Raw genomic sequence first — 15,520 nt, forward strand, 5'->3', positions numbered from 1 at the left:
GCCCTAGGTTCCTTCGCGTTTGGTTACCACTTTCCCCTTAACATCAGGGGGGGGGGGAGTCTTTTCCTGTCAGGTAAAAAAAAAAAAAAAAAAAAAAAAGAACACTATACTAACAACGTCAGTTTCTAAAGTCTCATCCACACTTACCACTGACGTAAAACCTAACACTGTTTTCCAGGACCGCGGGTTGATTCAAAAAATGTCGACCAAAAAACACACTAATTATCCGTAAGAGTAGTTTAGTTAATTATGTCTGAGTCTCATGGTAGTTTTGTAAGTTATGTAAATTAACAAAGGTTTTGTTCCTAAAATTTTGAATTTTGAATTGTATTTTAATTTGCGTTTTTGCTCGTGATCATTCTCGATCGATCTGTTTGTTGGTTTTTAATGTGTTTAGAGCGTTATGGGTATTTGATACGACATGATACTTTTTTTAGATGTATTGTAGAAGGAAGGAGCGACAGGGGAAGACGAAGTTAATGTCATATCAGAAACAGAAATTTATGGAACTGAATAGAGATGATCCGCGATTGCTCTACCGATAGCCTACCTCTTAAATAAAAAGAAGGGTTATGGAAAATATAAGTGAGGGCCATTTTCTCCATAATTCTCTGTAGCGAAGTCGTAGATTTATGTCGTCGCTTTACATTTAGACTTTTAACTTTAGGGTAAAGGAAAAAGGTGGAACTCTGACGACGATAATGACGATGATAATTATATTTGGAACTCATTTTATGCGAGAGATAAAGATTCTTGCTTTCATTTTTATCTTCAATGATAACAATTTACATTGCATCTGGTATAAGACAGGCTTCAGAAGCAGTCTTACGTATCTTAAGAATGCTTTGACAGATACGGTGGAGGTCGGTCACCCTTATCAATTATTAAATCCCCTTTGTAACCGCTGTTAGTCTTGGGATATTGTTTATCTCTATCTTGTTATTTACATTCACAAAACTTGTTCTACTCTCGTCGGTTCCTGACTTGTCGGCATGGTTACGTTCGGTACACGCTAGAGAACAATAAATGCAGTAGATGGTTAGTTAGCGTCTGACGCGTGCCAATCATATGTAGGTTTTGAAAGACTTATCTGAGCTCAGTTCGCTATTTTCGCTCTGTATGGTATGATTGTGTCATTATATCGCGCAAATTCTCTAATATCACCGAAAAATGCCTTATTGTGCTGTTTTGGAATGCAAAAATCATAGCCGCTTCAAAAATGTTACCCGTTGCAGTATTTCATATCATAGGTAAGTATTATTTTAATAAATTTTCAATTGTCTGTGCATCCAATTGATTTTAATCGTTCGTCGTAGTCCAGCTACTGACCGTAAGATGGCAGCACGTGAATAAAGTTTCAATATAAAATTAAAACAACGTAACTTGCATTAAAGGTATTGAACTTTCAACGATATAGCAACTGGATAAAGTGTAAATTATATTAATAATCCAGAATTTTAAATTTTTTTGAAATGGATATTTAATAATTTTTTGTGAAATTACTCCACTAGTTAGTTATAATTATTAATACAAAGGTCGAACACTCAGAAAAAATTACAGTTAATTAATTAGTTACGCTATTTACAGTTACTGGTAACTGTAAAGGTACTAACTGGGTGATAAATCTTTCATAGATTTCTCATAGATGGTGCTACGACTAAAAAGTCGTTAAAAAAACCAAATACAAAGACACGACGCAAGGACATAGAAAAATTCGTAAGGTCCGCTGGTTCGTTCCGTGGCTTAGTTGGTATAGCGTCTGGCACTGTAAGCTAGAAGACGTCGCGCGCGTCAGTTCGAATCCGGCCGGATCGAAGGAATTTTTTCTAATAAATCTTTGTATTAATAATTATAACAATCCAGAATTTGTTACGTCTTTAAATTAGAAACTATGACTAATCATTATCGAGATTTCGTAGTATTTCATTCGGTTGAGGTTCTGACAGTAATCGAGGCTTAAGACACTTCCATTGTGTCCGTCGCGCGATACGCAGTACAAATCGCACTGCTAACACAATAGTGTATTCACTAAAAAAGTGAATTTATTCAGAATATCTGAAAAACTAATTACTTAGTTCCCGTGAAAAATTATTATAATTTATGTATAAATTAAAATTTGTTTTTCAACTGAACAACTCCTATTTGCCAATTAAAAGTACATTTGTACACAATAAAAGTAAAAAATAACTTCATACTTTTGAGTAAGGACTGTTTTATCCAGAACTAGCTCACGAAACGCTTGTCTTATTCTGGGTTAAGTAGATATATTTTCATGGTTTCTTGCAATATTCTAATGATAATTTTATTGACGTATAGAAAAACAAATATTACGTCTACAAATGGTATAATGTTGAATTTCACGTATTTTGAGTTACAACACTAATGTACTAGCAGTGGGAAGCGATGTATGATATATGATAATGACGTATCTCTATACATGTTAATTTAGTACTGGAAATTTAAAAAGTATCCAGTATTGTACAATTATAGACTAGCAGAGTATGCAGAGATAAAAATAATACGCCAAAATGTCTTCATCATTTGACTACATTGTCTCGCGACGGCGCAAGCGGTATTGCAGTATTTAATACCGAAAGCATACCAACACGTGCGTAGATAGGCGTTGCGGTATCGCTTCGGTACCGAGCATACCGATGCCATACCGCTACCGCACCGACAAATCAGTAAACGGCCTTATAGTAACTAGGCGTAATATCGATTTTTAACCGAAACACACTAGTCTTTCTTATTTTTATAATTATTTTTTCTTATGCTGCAACGCCGACGCAATGCTCCATGTGGCATCGCTCTACCACACCAATCTAACGCCATTTATGACTTCACATCGTAAACACATTGATTATGCAGCATCCCATATATTGACAATAAATTATTGACTTATACAGTTACGCTTTGAAAATTATCATTATACTAAAAATAATCCTTTATAATACGATAACAACTGCCTCCGTGGCCGAACGGTTACCATGCCGGAGTTCGATTTCCGAGCCGGGAGAAATATTTGTATGGCTTTCATTTATTTCTCTCGTGAGTTTGGGTGTAATTTGTGGTTGTCTATGTGGGTGTCCATGACACCCACGACACAGGTGCGGATCTACAACTCGATCTATAACCTTGTCACGACGTACACGTAATTTACGTATTTCTTAAACTATTTTTATAAGCCTCGCTTTTAAATTAATATAGACTTTATTTGATTAAATACGTACAATTGAAGTAAAAATAACATCAAATCAATGTTTATTTGTAAGAAATGAGAAAAACATTTTTTTTCAAAAATTCATAAATTTTTATGACAACTTGCAAAGGTTACTTCTTTTGGTAGAGATGAGGTATATCTATGAAAAGTTTTCGACAATTTAATGAATAAATATATAGCGCGGATATTTATTCCAAAAGTATGAATTTTAATCATAGGCAATGAAGTAACATGTCAGTGTTACTACTTTTTTGAACCCTACAAATTAATAATACGATAAACTTTTTTTTTAATTTTCTAAAATATCTGTTGAAATTGAATTTAAATTATAATTGTGTGTTGTATGTTCTATATAATACAAAACTCATCGCACATCTATTCAGTTCAGAATACCTTAGAAAAATAAAACTAGGACTATTGCTTCAAAAATCAAACACATAAAAATCTATCGACTTTACCTCATCCCTATGACAAATGTCAAATAAAGTGTCACAGGGACCATCCTAGTTTGCGTTTAGTATAATACGATAAGTTATTGCGTTCGAAAATATTCGTGGTTTCCAAGATATCCCTATGTTCTGAGTTTACTGACTACATCTATACAGTGTTCATTCGGAAGAATGATATAAACTTATAATTGCACCACTGTCCCAGTGGTTGATACTTTTAGACGGAAAAACACGTGATTTGCCACAAAAGTACTTATTTATCTGTCATACAGACTACTTAGGTATGTTAATATTAAACGGTTTGTCACTTATCTCCGTGGAATTATAAAATTTAAAATAATCATATCATATCGAGTTCTTAGGTTTTCGCGATTGTTACACATAGGAAATGAAACTATTTTTCCGGATTTAAATCGCGTATATTTGTTTTTCAAACAAACCAACATTTCGGGCCCTTTACAGGTCCCAACCAGTTATGTCTAATATTAATGCAGACCACCCTATTTTTTCACTATGGTTACAAAAGTTATTAATTAAATGCCTTATTATTAATTTTACAAAAAAAACATTCCAATTTACGCTACATTACGTTTTACAGATTATTTTATTGAATGAATTTTTATTAAGTTCAATTTATTATGAAATAGTAGAAATTAGAATAAATTAAAAAATCATATCATTATTAATTCCAGTTTTCCGCAACCTCTAAAATTGTACCATTTAATGGAATATAGCGGAAGCCATCAGGGCCTCAGTTAATTCGACGGCCTCTGTGGTCGAGTGGCTTGCACACCGGTTTTCATAGTGTCATCATCTCTGAGGTCACGGGTTCAATCTCCGACCGGGTCGGTGTAGAAACCTAACTTTTCTATATAGTCTTGGGGTGTGGGTGTTTGTGGTACCGTCGTCGTTTCCGATTTCCTTAACACAAGTGCTTTAGGTACTTACTTTGAGACCAGAGCAACGTTTGTGATGTTGTCTAATATTTATTATTATTATTTATAATTAAGTGCCTCCGTGGCCGAACGGTTCCGATGCTCTACCACGCAGAGGTCTCGAATTCGATTCTCGGGCCGGGAGAAATATTTGTATGGCCTACATTTATTTCTCTCGTGAATTTGGATGTAATTTGTGGCTGTCTATGTGTGTGTGTGTGTGTCCATGGCACCTGCGATACAGGGTTTCCCTAATGAGGGGCTATGAGCGTGTAGGTACGCGTTATTGATATTCGTAAATTTCTTTTTTATAAGTCTAATATAAATACTCTGTTTTGCACAGAATTGTGCGTAAATACGAGGACAGATTTAAACACGTTGATATCTTCTTTTTGAACCGCAAAATATTAATTCTTTGTAGGAACACCCCCACTTTAAAAAGTAATAATTATTATAATATAAACAGAGCACAAAGACACATACACACATTTACACATATACTCATACACCTTCACACAAGTAGACACACAAATGCGCATACTCTATTATAGTCCATTTGTTTATTATATTGTAAGTAGCTTCATTTAAAAAATATAGTAATTAAAAAATTAATGTCTAAATCTATTAATACAACGGAATACAGTTATAATTATGTTATCAATATGTATTTCAATTTGTTAGATTGTTCTTTAATAAACAATATTTTAAGTCGTTTCGTTCTGGCATCGAATTAGTTTTTATGTAACGTAAAAAAATGAATTGTAATCTGACAAACTTTGTAATTGGCTATGTAAGTAGGCTATTCAGATTGTAAACCAAATTTAAAAACTGTAAATTTTGCAAATAAATAAATATTAATTTTTTTACACCATTGGGAAGGGTATGATAAAACATGTCCGATGTAATTGTTAATCCATTTTCAGTTTGAAATTTTATATTTGATATCGAGTTCTTAGGTTGTCGCGATTGTTACACATAGGAAATGAAACTATTTTTCCGGATTTAAATCGAGTATATTTGTTTTTTCAAACACACCAACGTTTCGGGCCCTTTACAGGTCCCATGGTCACGGTTGACTGAGGTGGTACAGTCTTCAACCAGTTATGTCTAATATTGATGCAAACCGCCCTATTTTTTCACTATAGTTACAATAGTTATTAATTAAATACCTTATTTTTAATTTTACAAAGAAAACATTCCAATTTACGCTATATAAAAAAAATATGTTTACTTAGTCTGTGAGGTCGTTCGCCTATTTCAAATAGAGCAGTGGACCTAAAATGGAGGAAATTCACGCATTATATTGCCTAATGTGACTCAAAAAGAACGATCATATGTAATACGCTTTTCGCGACTTCAGTAAAGGACTCCTAATTCGCTATTTTTTAGTTTTTGTATACGAGTACTATGTCGCAGAGTATTTAACGCCTTGTTATATTCGATATTCTTTTCTAAACCAAACGCCGGAGGACAATAGGCGCATAGCACAAGTTTGGTCAGCTTTTGGGACCAACTAGCAAATACTGCGATGCAAACGCATACCGCAGAGGTTAAAGACTAAGGTTTTCAACCAGTGTGTCCTACCATTATTCACCTATGATATGGAAACTACAACTCTGACGAAGAAGTCCGCAGAGAATTTACAAATCGCACAGAGGGCAATGGAAAGAGCATTGTTAGGAATGACATTGCTCGATCGTATACAAAATGAGCGTATTTGACGGATAACTAAAGTCGTTACGTTGTACGCAAAATTGAGACGATGAAATGGATATGTGCAGGACACATAGCTAGGATGGACCCAGATCGGTGGACAAGGAGGATCATAGAGTGGCGACCATGGGCTAATACAGACAGAGGTCGTCCGGCACTTCGTTGGGTGGATGTCATTAAAATTTTCGGGTACCGCAACTGGATGCATGTGACACGGGAGCGACATAAATGGAGAGATATGGAGGAGGCCTACATCCGAAGCCAGATGGTGTAGAGGCTGCTTGATGATGATGATGATATTCGATAACAGACATGTATAAAAGCTATTTACCCTCTCTAGCCATCAAGGAAAAAGTCATACTGTGATAAGGAACCTGTAATAAAATTTGTGATAATAATTTTGTGAATTACCACGAAAATTTTAAAATCTATGAAACCAAACAGTATATACAGTTCCATATATTCTTCGCGATTAAGAACAACAGTTTTGCCTTAAAGTTTGAAAAGTCCCTGCTGTTTTTGTTGTTCTGGGGTCTTACCATGAACTCTTATTGCGATTCAACTTTGAACCTAAACAAGTCTGTTTCACTTTTTCGTACCAAGACGTCTTAAAAACGATCATGTCATTTACGCCAAGGCCAAACCTAATCCTAAATTGAGCTGCAACTCCTTTGAAATCTATATCATTCATTCATTTTTCATACCATGACATGCTATTTGACATTAGTTGATCTGTAAATGTCATAAAACTCGATTCAAAAAATATCAGTCTTTGGTCACTTACATTAAGACGTTTTGGTATTTTATAACAATTTTTCCTTACTTTGAGGATTTCTCTATTTTTCTTCTCATTTTGGTCTTTATTACTAATAAGAAACAGCGCGTAATAATATTATGGTCCTGTATACAAAGGGATGTCAGGTGTATACCTATCCTATATTGCATCTGCCAGGATTATTAAAGGTTTACTAGTGTTTTATACCCGACAATAACACGTATTACCAGATCATAAACAATGCAATTTCATTATGGAATTGTCGCCTAGTGAGAGAACCACAGAACAATAAATACAGTAGAAGTTTGCGTGACATTTGCGCTAACAGTTCGCGGAGTTCCGCAAACTTGAGCTCAATCCACTATTGTTACTTTATACGTTATGATTGTGTCAATTATCGCACGCAAAACCTCGAAAATCGTACATAAATGCCTTTGGATTACAAAAACGTTAGTCGAACTTGTAATAATATTGTGTGTTGTTCGGATGTGTTTCGTATTTTTTATCTACACACATATCATAAACCCTCTATGATGTGTTCAAAAACAGTAAATTATGAACACATTTATTTCTCACGTGAGTTTGGGTGTAATTTGTGGTTGCACCCAGTGTGGGGCTATGTTGAGTGTATGCGCGTTATTATTATTATTTGATATTTATTTTAAACTCTCGCCTTTCCCAAGGCCTAAAAGATTAATTTTGAATTTTTAAATGGTCCAAGACTCAGGTCCAGGAACCGGCGAACAATACGTGCCGTATCGAGTAGGACCGCCTCTGCATTTGTGCTGGAAGCGACACGCCACAGGAAACCGGCTCAAACTGTTAGAAAGGCTGACTGGAATTAACCCATTTGCGGACAAAACAATTGGGATTATTTCAGTGGAGGCCACATCCCACATGTCGGTGATCTCGTGCGCCAGGTCAGATACTTCCGGCGTTTCTCGGTTTCAGCTTTCACGAGACCCTCGTCATGCGGGATGGTGACGTCCACAAGAAATACCCTCGACTGCGATCGATCCAATATCACAATATCAGGCTTATTCGCAAGAATAGTCCTGTCCGTGATAATAGATCGATCCCAATAGATTTTGGTGCGGTCATCTTCGAGTATTGGCTCCGGTGAATACTTGTAATATGGCAACCTCTGTTGCACTAGTCCGTACTTGAGAGCGAGCTCTTGGTGTAATATTTTGGCTGCCTGGTTGTGTCTGTGCAAGTACTCAGTGTTAGCAAGAGCGAAACAACCGTAAACAATATGCCTAAGTGACTCTCCGGGACGGCCACATGCCCGACAAATGTAGACATTTGTTGTGCCGTCCTTTAGGATATATTTCCGATAGTTCCGCGTCTTGATAACCTGATCCTGTATTGCACAGACAAAACCTTCGGTTTCCCCATTATTATTATTATTATTATTATTATTAATCTGTCCTTTCTCTTTTTTTCTCTTACCAATATCATTTAGTGTTGCCATTTTGTTCTTTAATTAATTATAATTAAGACAAATCGGTAACTTAATTAATTCAAATGTGATAGTTATTGCAATGAATAAGCATTTTAAAGCGAATAATAGACTAGCTTTCGTTAACACTTGCAATAATACGTATTGGTGGTGTTGGACTTTCAACGATATCGTGCTGTTACTACAATAGTGTTGTAACTCTAAATATGTGAAATTCAAGATTATACCACTGTGGAACGTAAAATTTAATTCTCTGCACGTCAATAAAACCGTCGTTAGAATACTGTAAAAAACATCTAAAAATATCTACTTAACTCAAAACGAGACACGCTTTATGTGAGCTAGTTTGGGTCCAAAATAGTCCTTATTCAAAAATACAAAATTATTTTTTCTCTTTTTTTTTTAAATATGTATATTTGGTAAGTAGGAAATAACCTACACATAAATTTACAATTTTTTCGTTGATTCTGAGAAAATACACTTTTTGAGTTAATACAGTATTGTATTAACAGTGCGATATGCAGCGTAAAGTTTAAGTTTTATTACTAAACCAGAACTTATTATCTCTTAAATTTGAAACTACGATCAATGCATACGATTTCATAATTTTTCAAATTATGACTGTGTATTAATGATGAAAAAGTTGAATCAGAAGTGGTTTCCGAGACCTCTGCATTGTGAACTGTAAATATTTATACATAATAGTATATGTTTCCGTTTTTCTACTTTCAAGTGTACAAGTTACTGTTTTTCCCTTCGTTTGCTTTTGGTTGTTTTTGTTGTTACGAAACTTAAACTGTTTTTGTTTTGTGCGTGTTTATCTGCTGGTGACAAGTAAAAAAAGTTTTATTTAACTACATTGTTACAGTTTTTGTGTTAAGTAATTGTACGTGGGGCGCACTACAAATTTCCGGAATGAATAAGAAAAAATACTATAAATGGTCAGAAATGAATTTATTGTTTCTTAAAACATTCTGCGTTAGCGTTAATGCACTTTTTGTGACAATCTGACATGACAATCACAAACTGAAATGACAATCACTCCGTGACAATCTCTGAAACATATTTTCATACTCTTCGACAGCCTCTTCAGGTGATGAAAATCGTTGACTGCGTAACTGGTTCTTAATTTTTGGAAATAAATAAAAGTCACAAGCTGCCAGGTCGGAACTGTTTGGCTCATAAGGTCAACGCTGTTCACCTTCAAAAATAATTTGTCTGTCTGGCCGTGCGAGAACTGGCATTATTGTGGTGCAAGATGATACGGCGTTTACGGTTATGCTTACGGTTATTTTTACGAAGTTTGTCAATAACTTCCGGCAAACAAATGGTCGTGTACCAATCACTATTCACGGTACAATGATTCTCCAAAGCAACCGTAGCCACGTGTCTAGTTTTATTAAAAAAAGAAGCAATCATCCGCTTAGAGGCACTTTGCACGCGCGACACTTTGGTTGGTTTACTATGTCCCACACCAAATTTGACACCCCTTCGTTGAATCTGGTAAGCATGGCATTGCACCAAGTGACGCGATCCGTTTTTTGAGCCTCAGTCAAATTGTGTGGGATCCACCGAGAGCACAGCTTTTTCACACCCAAATGTTTATGTATTTGACTCATGTCTATGCCTAAAGATGCCCGAATCTCATGGTATGTCGCATGCGTGTCTGTTTTGATCATACGGCGCACAGCATCGGTGTTTTTGTTGTTCACAGCAGTTGACGGGCGACCATCACGAAATTCGTCACTGAGATTCACACGACCGCATTTGAATTCTGCAAACCAGCTATAAACAGTCGTCTTGCATAGTGCTTCATCGCCAAAAGCAGTTCGAAGCCGAGCGAAGCTCTGCTGAGCTGTTAAATTACACTTAAAGTAGTAGAAAATCATACGACGATGTATACTGGTAGACCACCAATTACTAAAATGACGCTACAATGTAAAAACAAGTGACAGTCAGATGAAACAAACTGTATTCTACAGCCAAAGAGTTCCGTTTTCAAATGTTTCAATTACTTTTTAAATATTGTTTATGTAAGTGGCCAGTTCCGGAAACTTATGGTGCGCCTTACCTACTTCTTATCTTACCTACTTCTGCCGCCAAGCAGTAATGTCAGCATTACTGTGTTCCGGTTTCTAAGGCCTTACCCTTCGAAACCGGAACACAGTAATTAATAATTAATAACGCGAACACTCCATTTTTAAAATATAAATTAATATAATTATAATTATACTATTATTTGTGATGTAAATTAAATTTAATTTAGTTCTTAATTATTTACTACATTAAAAATCATAATTTTCCGTTATTAAAATTCAATTTAATGGTTATGTAATGTAATGTAGTAAGTAATGTTAAATTTATTAATGGGTGTATACCTAAATAAAGAAACATTTTTTTTTATATAAAGCTCTCAGTGACACTGCGTCTGTTGTGTTCATCCCGTACATGGTATCATGAAAAAATGTACAACATTTCTTTACATGGTGCCACTAGAATTATATTAAAATCCAAGTTCAGCTTCCTAGGGGAGTACTTTAAATCTTACGATGCTGTAAAACTATCAGGAAATCCGGATTTCGAAAACTAAATAATTATTATTTAGTCGTTTAAACCAATGTATGTCATTCCCTGTATCTATATGTACTCATTTGGAATACCTTATTTCGATCATTGTACCATAACACATATAGTAGCAGCAGAGCTCGTTGTGAAAACGTTCGTCCAGGGAAGTACTGCCACCTTACCTATGCCTGCCGTCAAGCAGTAATGTGAGCACTACTGCGTTCATCACCTGAATCGAAACGCAGTAATGGTCACATTACTGATTGGCGGCAGAAACAGTTATGGATAGATAGCTAACCTTTAACAAAGTAAATATTTTTTATGACCTAGAAGCAAAAACTTGTGATAACCAATGCGAGTATTGTATAATTTTATATTCATGAAATACAAACCGCTCCAACCTCAATCTCATTTCAGGTACGACCTCTGGCGTCTGTATTGGTAACACTATGTGAACAAAAATACACTACATGGGTTTAAAAAATAGTTCCACAGTGCAGAATGCAAAAGGTACGGGTGCGCGATGTTGCCTAACCGTCTTTAGTTATTATTAATAACAAAGATGGAACGCTTAGAAAAAATACCTTCGATCCGGGTGCATTCGAACCGACGTGTTGTAGCAAACCGTGTCAGACATGTCAACAACGAACCAGCGGAAGATATAAGATGATACTTTTATTGTTTACAAATGTTTGGCAACAGTTTAGAAATGTATTAATTTTCTTTATTTACATGCTCTAAATTGTAGTTGTAACACGTAGACCATTGACTTACAATTATATGGACGTCGGGTCCGCGCTAACAAGTGTCCGAACTTATAGGGCGTTAAAATCGTATACAGAGCGTCATTCACGCTTTAGTCTTCGTTTGTTCGACTGACAGCGAAGCAAGCAAAATTAGACAGTACTGCGATGACATTACAATTTAAATTCAACGGTTTAGCCTTTTCATATTCCTTTACATGTCACTACGTTTAAATAGGTTGACTTGGGACATTTTTTTCGTAGTTTTTGTATTAGACCCGTCGTCCATTTATTTGTAAGTCAATGACGTAGACGCATGTATTACTAGATGTTGCTTGTAGCATATTAAAGAAAAATACTTTGACGAAAGTTTAGTTATCTACTGCATTCTTTTACATGATGCCACTAAAATTATTTTAAAATCAGACTTAGGTTTCTAAGTGAAATATTTCAATCGGAATTTGAAAAAGTAATTAGTTAATATTTAGTGGTTTTAACCACTCCTTGTATCTTTATGTTTATTTGAAACACCCAATTCCGACCATTGGTTATGAACTTTTTGAGCATTCTTAAAAAAAACGCTAAAGAAACCTTTCGAAGATTACATTTTGTTGTTAATAGAGTAACCCCCGATGCTTTTTCATGAAACAACAAAAAAAACTTGAATCAATTTAAATTACGCGCCATCCTGTTTGCAAACAACACCCAAGCAAAGTTCTAATATTATTCATTGTCTAACAAAAGAATCCAACTTCGGGCGTTTATTCCTAATTTTCGTTCTTCCTGCTTTTTTCCACGCGAGATTTCATTTTCTTGCCAAATAAGCCAACTTCCCCCTTTGTAGTGACTTTTCGCATCCATTGTACTTTTACACCCTTCTTTATTTTGTTAAGATCATTTCTCTATTACAATAAAATGTACATTAAATCAGTGGTACCTCAAGTGCAAGGCGAAATGTGAAATATAAATTTTCTTTTGTTATACCGATTTTAAGGCATTATTTTTAAATAATAATAAATATTATTATTATATGCTCATACCCTTAGCTTCCCATTAGGATAGGCAGAGACTATCGATCGCCACTTAGTACGACCCTTAAAACCCTCTCTTGCGTCACTTACATTCATCAATATTTTCATATATCTCCCTCTCTCTTGCCCTCTTATTCTTCTCGATACCCCTTACAGCCTTTTTAACAACAGTCTTAATTTGATCAGAGAATGTTCTTTATGGCCGTCTTCTTCTACTTAATAATAAATAATTCTTAGTAATAAATAAATTTATTAATATTAGACAACATGACATACGTTGCTCTGATCCTAAGTAATTAAAGCACGTGTGTTATAGCACAGAAGTCATAAAAACAACTAGAAGTTAAGAATAATTTGAATGGAATAAAAGAAACGCGCGGAGAGCACACCAGTAAAAATCGGTTAGTTTTTTTTGACACTGACACTTTGCAGTTGGCCTTGACTGCGCCACCGGATGAATAGGTGAGCTGAAAGCTCAAACCCTTCACCCTATGTAAAATAAATTAAAACCAAGTAACGTGCCTGAGGGCGCCGAAGTGGGCACGGACCTAGGCTCAGAGGGCTACTGGGGACAGGTGGTTAGTTTGAATTGCAGCGCCTTATATAATTCGTCGCGGACAGTTGGCAGCTATGATGGTCGGTTGGCAGCAATGGCGGAGAAAGTCCTTACAATATTATATTAGGACTTTATTGGTAGGTCAATGATAAGGAGGGATCAATGATTGTGACTATTGATTGTTAATTAATATCATAATAATACAAAGATCGAACACAGAAAAAATTCTTGAAACTGACAAGGACTCGAACCCACTGTAAGAGCACTAAGCTAATATACATTTAGATTCGAAAAATCCGCTCACGTGATATATGCAGCCGTAGACGCATACCACACCTAGAGGTGCCGGTGATGATTTTATTCTGATTTATCGGATATCGAAGTTATAACAGGTAAAAGAACTAATATTAATTGCTATTTCGGTAACTACTCTAGCAAACCATAAAGTTTTTAATGCCTGGGTCTGTCATTTAAAAAAATAAACAACTTCAAAAATACGTCACGACAATCGTGTGTGTTATTGTTTGGGCTGGTGATTTCGGTGTTTATTTATTGAAAACATACCGTAAGTAGCGTTTTTTAAGTTCACCCTGAATATAAATGTTTATAAACTATACTTTAAGGAGTAATTTCATGGTAAACGTTAGAACCACTCAAACGGAATATTGACATATTTATCCAAGTACACCAAAAATTTCATTAGTGCTTTTTAAGTGCAGGATTTGCGGTGTATTACTACATTTTATTTGAGATGTTTTTGTTGGTAGTACGGAGGTTATTTATTTAGCAATGTAGAATATTTAAACTGAATGCTTTTCTAATTTGCGAAACCAAACAGCCGCCATTTTGCGGTAGGAGGAGCGCATCGCGTGAGCGGATAATATTCACTTTCCAATATTTACACATATATTACTTTTCATTCAAACCATTCATTCATTCATTTATTTATTGCAAACAATATTAGTACAGGCGTTACACAGGCAATTACGAAATACAAACATACTCTCGAGTAATTAACAATAACAGAACATAAACTAAAGATTCTTTAAATAAGCACAATTACGATATGGAAGAGTTGAGGCGTTCATCACTTCTTTCACATCATCTGTATACACTTGACATTGTTAGTTTAATTTAATTATGTTGATTTTGTATATGTACACTATTGTGTACTTACGGCTCACTATTAAATAATTATTTCTTCATTATTTTGTAAACTGACGCTCACTTTTCGAAGAGTAGTATAAAATGATATGTAATTATATTTGTATGAAATTTGTGATGTTGAGAGAAATAAAATAAACTTATAGGAGAGTCCATGAAGTCTCTCACAGCACCCATTTATCAATAATAACGCACACACGCAGAAGAGATTTCAATTTGGTTTTGAATGTGTTGTCATTTTCTTCTGTCTTAAGGGAATCTGTGGCCGTAGCATGGCTCTAAAAACCTCCCCGTGATAATATTTAATTCGGTTTTTAGATGTAAGTTTGTTTATTTTTTAATGAACCATTGTTAGATTTTTGAAGAACAAGGAGAACGATATAACGTTGCGTATGTATCGTTGTTCTTATCATTAATTATCGCCGTGAAAACCATGAAACAAAAAATGTCTTTTCGTCTCGTTTGTCGCGTTCAATTTTTACGTTGATAAAATGACTTTTTTTTTATAACTTCAAGCGACGGGACGAACAAGTCGTGCGCCTGATGGTAAGCTACACGCCTGTCCATAACAGTTCAAGTGCCACTCAGAGCTTTAAATTGCAAAGATCTGAAAGGTACTACCACTGCGCCCGTCACCTTGAGATATAAGTTGACAAGTTCCATGTGTCTGTAATTTCACCAGCACCCTTACCCTTCAAAACGGGATCACAGTAATGCTGATATTACTGCTTGGCGGCAGAAATAGGTAAGGTGGCAGTACTTCCCTGGACGAACTCTTTCACAAGGAGCTCTACTGATTCTAATGAAAATGTTTCTGTGTCACATAAAAATCACGTAAAAATGTGACGTCGCGGTGCTCACCACGTTCGCTATAGTGATAAAATTTTAAAATGCCGGTTTATCACTC

The sequence above is a fragment of the Hyposmocoma kahamanoa genome, unplaced genomic scaffold (assembly GCF_003589595.1).
Source record: "Hyposmocoma kahamanoa isolate Upper Pololo Valley unplaced genomic scaffold, ASM358959v1 62, whole genome shotgun sequence".
Classification (NCBI taxonomy): domain Eukaryota; kingdom Metazoa; phylum Arthropoda; class Insecta; order Lepidoptera; family Cosmopterigidae; genus Hyposmocoma; species Hyposmocoma kahamanoa.